Source organism: Abramis brama (assembly GCF_963993115.1).
Source record: "Abramis brama genome assembly, chromosome: 2".
Lineage (NCBI taxonomy): Eukaryota > Metazoa > Chordata > Actinopteri > Cypriniformes > Leuciscidae > Abramis > Abramis brama.
Genome location: NC_139964.1, coordinates 13,307,996 through 13,312,230, shown reverse-complemented (window position 1 = coordinate 13,312,230; position 4,235 = coordinate 13,307,996). Strand labels below are relative to the sequence as shown.

General features: G+C 35.7%; 1 long non-coding RNA gene across 3 annotated transcripts; it reads right to left on the bottom strand.

The window, feature by feature from the left end:
- Positions 1–495: 495 nt before the first annotated feature.
- Positions 496–3,079, bottom strand: LOC311077751. 3 transcript variants are annotated; one of them, XR_014604968.1, is made up of 6 exons: positions 2,914–3,079; positions 2,741–2,814; positions 2,573–2,641; positions 2,209–2,266; positions 1,827–1,936; positions 496–985 (listed from the first exon to the last, which is right to left on the bottom strand). It is a non-coding gene; the product is annotated as an uncharacterized lncRNA (long non-coding RNA). The 3 variants fall into 3 exon arrangements; XR_014604969.1 differs by having other exon boundaries at positions 2,187–2,266; positions 2,741–2,938; XR_014604970.1 differs by having other exon boundaries at positions 2,741–2,938.
- Positions 3,080–4,235: the final 1,156 nt, after the last annotated feature.

The following is a 4,235-nucleotide window of genomic DNA, read 5'->3' as shown; positions in this document are numbered from 1 at the left end:
TTAACGTACACAGCAAAATCAGCAGTGCTAATTCAACACCTATAGAGTTAAATTCAACACTTTAAAAGTGTCTATATTGGTCCACACTAGATCGAGTTAAAACTACACTTTTCAAAGTGTTAAATATTTAACACTATGATAGAGTTGCAGCAACTCTCTAAATAGTTAACTTTTAACACTAGTCAACGTTAGTGTTGAATTTACCCAACACCAGTGCGTAGTGTCAAAATTTAACACCAAATGTGTGTTTTTCTTTCAACACTACCGAGTTGTTGCCATATTAACACTACATAGGATGTAAGTTTAACATAAAATGCAACTCTTGTAGAATTGATCTGTATTGATTTGTAATACTAGTATAAATTGATTTGGAATCAATTTATACATTTCAGGAGTGTTAAATTTGACTCAAAATGAGTTTGTATTTATGAGATTTGCTTTTTGACAAAAGGAATCTTTTCAGAAATAAAAGCAAAGCATTTAACCTATTGATAACATTGAATGCACATCAAAACAATCCAGAAAGTTAAAATGTAACCTTAGTCTGGGATCATAGTAGAATTCTGTTCATTGTAAAGTTAAAAATAAAGGCAAAATGCAAACAGTTGTTTTAAAAAACTAGTTTTTATTAACGAACAAGTCCCTTTACATCATACATCATAGGTTAACTTTTAAAATAAATGAAGGCAAAATATAGGCATTTCTGTCATCAGAATTATGTGAAAGCTGCTCATCAAATGGTCTATCTAATACTTCAAGTCCTGTACATGTCAGTGAATGAAAGCCCTGTGTCAGTGAAGTTGAGTCAATACCTTCGACTTTGCAACAGTACAGCAACAACATTCAACAGATGAGAAACAGTTGCAGGATATGAGTGGATCAGTTGTGTCCAGTTCCTAACAGTAAAGTTCAGTGCATAGTTGTTTCACAGAGCAGGAAAGGCTGTGCAGATCCAACTTTCTCAAAATCCTGGAGTGCTGGTTCCCTAGACAACACAAAACCAGACCATTTACAATTAATACCATTTGTGTTTTATAAATACAGCAAGTTTATGGTGGAAAAAGTTCAATCATCTTAGACTTTCGTGACTAAAACAATACACTATTTTGGTTAGATTAAGACTTGAATTTACTGATTTCCAAGTAAATTAAAGACTTAATTCATCCAAAAATGTAAATTCCGTCATTAATTATTCACCCTTATGTTGTTCCAAACCAGTAAGAGTTTTGCTCATCTTCGAAACACTTAAGATATTTTTGATAAAATCTAAGAGATTTCTGTCCCTTCATCGATAGCCTATTCAACTATCACTTCCAAAGCCACAGAGAGGTATAAAGGAAATCATAAGTAATCAATGTGACTCAAGTGATTTAACCTCAATTTTTTTTTATGAAGCAGCAAGAGTGCTTTGTTTGCCTGAAAAAACAACAACAAAAAAACTCAACTTTATTTACAAATTATTAATCTTCGATGCACGCTCACTTAACAACGCATGTTGGAAATTAATATTTTATAAATTAAGTCATAAATGTTTTGTTGCTGCAAACACAGCACTTGCGTAGTTTAATAAAATGTATGTTAAACCACTGGAGTCGCATGGAGTACTTTAATGATGTACCTTTACACCTTTCTGGGGCTTGAACGTGGTATTTGCGTGGACTGTCAATGGAGGGACAGGAAGCTCTCAGATTTCATTAAAAATATCCTCATTTGTGTTGTGAAGATGAAAGAAAGTCTTACATGTTTGGAACGAGATGAGGGTAAGTAATGACATAATTTCCATTTGTAGGTGAACTAACCCTTTAGGAATAAATTTAGACACGCACCTTAAGAAATCTCACTAAATAGTCAGCTGACGTTAGAATCTTCGTTCCCTTCTTGTGGCTTTGTGATGTTGGAGGCAGGTGATGGGCAGAGATTTCCCAATCAGTTGAGTCTAAAATTAAAAAGCAAGAAAACATCTACCTGTCAAATCATGAAAACAATTGGTTTGAAAACTAATTTTATTTAAGTAAAATGAAAAAAGGGGGGAAAAATACTTTTGTAAAGTAATTTGACTGGACAAATTCAAAAGGAGTGTTATGAAACACAAAAAATCTAGTTATACCAAATAGCAACAAAGCTATGATTATTTTTTATGTTTATGCACATTATCTCATATGTTATCTGTAAAATCTGACCCTCACCAGGTTCTAGTCTGTAACTTACAGCCTTTAAAGACCAAGCCTGGTTAGCCTTAGCCACTTGGTGCAGCATGGAAATGGTCCTAGCAAACACAAATAGCAAAATCAATACATTTAAACATTAAAGAATCCAAACATCAACCAAAATTGAATCTGATAAATACATTTTCATAAACATTTAACGTTAATCTTAAAGAATTAACTTACACATTCTAAGAAAAAAAAATTTCAGTTAACGTTATAGGTTTCAGTTAAGATAGGTGTGCTGGCAAACGAAAGTAAAAGATAGTTTGAGGATAAATACATTATGATATTTGCACATCACAAATATTGTCATAAAACAAAATAACATTATAAAATACGTATTGTAAATGAGTTAAAACACTTACTCTGTGTTTTCACCGTTAAAAGCGTCTGCACTGTCACGAGTCAAAGAAGATGCAGGGCATAACGTTAGTCTGTGAGAAAGGTTTAGGCACGCACATCACATAAATATCGTTATAAAATAATATAATGCCATGAAATACATGTTGTAAATTAGGTTAAAAAGCCCTTACTTTCGGTGTTGTTCCTGTTAACGTTACAAGCAAATCTCCTCGTCGTCAGCTCCGTATTGAGTCAAAGATGTCTCCTTTGAGAAAGGTTTCGGCTCGTTTAAGCACGCAGAGCATTTAAATTTCTCTATCAATATGTTATAAAATACATATTGTAAATTAGATAAAACACTTACTTTTGTCGTTTCTCTGTTTAAAAGCAACCTCATCCTTGTCTGCTCCGCATCGCGCGTCAACGAAAATGCCTTTCTGAGAACGGTTTAGCCATTCACAGCACATAAATATTGTAATAAAACAATATAATGTAATAAAATGCATATATAAATGCGATAAAACACTTAATATCTGCGTTTTCCCTCCTCGTATGCCTTGCATCGCGAGTCAAAGAAAATGGCGTCTGTGGAAAAAAGTTTCAGGTCGTTTCATCACGCCCAGCGCGTAAATGTCCCGGATGTAACTAATAACACTCTCTCGGTGTAAATTTAGTAACTCTACGTATTTTCACCAGCCAGAGTTTGCGGTTTACACTAGCAGTGTTAATCCCTTGAAATTCAACACCAGAAAATTAACTCTTTACTCTAAGAGTCCTTAACACCAGGATTTCAACACTGGAGATTTTGCTGTGTAGTGTAGGATCTATCTGCGCTTTTTGCCAACGAGTTTGTCGGAGACATTTGACTCCATCTACTGCATAGTTCGGGATAGTAATCCCGGGACAGCATGTTTTGTGAGTATACTGCTCGAGCGTGAAGCCAAGCGAGAGGGAATCGCGGTGTACCACATTTGTTTTGTTTTTAGGCACGAGATAAGGACAGTAGCGGCATCCTGCATGAGAATTATCTGCCCGTTGCTTCATCATAAACTGCTGTTTGCTCTGCTCCTCATCGGCTGCTGTTCTGTTTTATCTGTTTTGTGTTCTGTTTTGAGTGAACCGTCTCGAGGAAACCGTCTCGAGGGAACCGACTCGAGTGAACTGACCCGAGTGTCTCAAGTGAACCGTCTCGAGTGAACTGACTCGAGTGAACCGACCCGAGTGAACGACCGGCTCGAGCGAACTGTTCCAGTGCACTGTTTTCTGTGAATGGTTTTTTTGTAGTTTCTTTTGATTGTTTTTTTTTCTGTTTATTTCTTTAATTGATTTATCTTTTTTTGAATTTGTATGTTTATTTTGGTTTGATTATTGTATTAGTGAATTATCATTTTGTTCTTTTTGCATATCACTGTTTGATGTCTTTTTCTTTTGTTTGTTGGCAGGGCCTGGGCACCCGGGGGCAGACGAGTGACCATTTAGGTGGTGACGTCCTCACTGTGTATCGTGGTCTTCTCTGACATGAGTCGTTGAGTGTGTATTAGTGTGTGTGCACTGTGTATAGAGTAATTTTCATAAGGGTGATATCTCGAGACTGCCTCTGCGGGTAAGCCCAGGTTCCTCTGCTGCCAACGATAGAATTAAACAATTGAGATGAGTGTGATTGCTGTTCAATGCCTCTTTTAACTA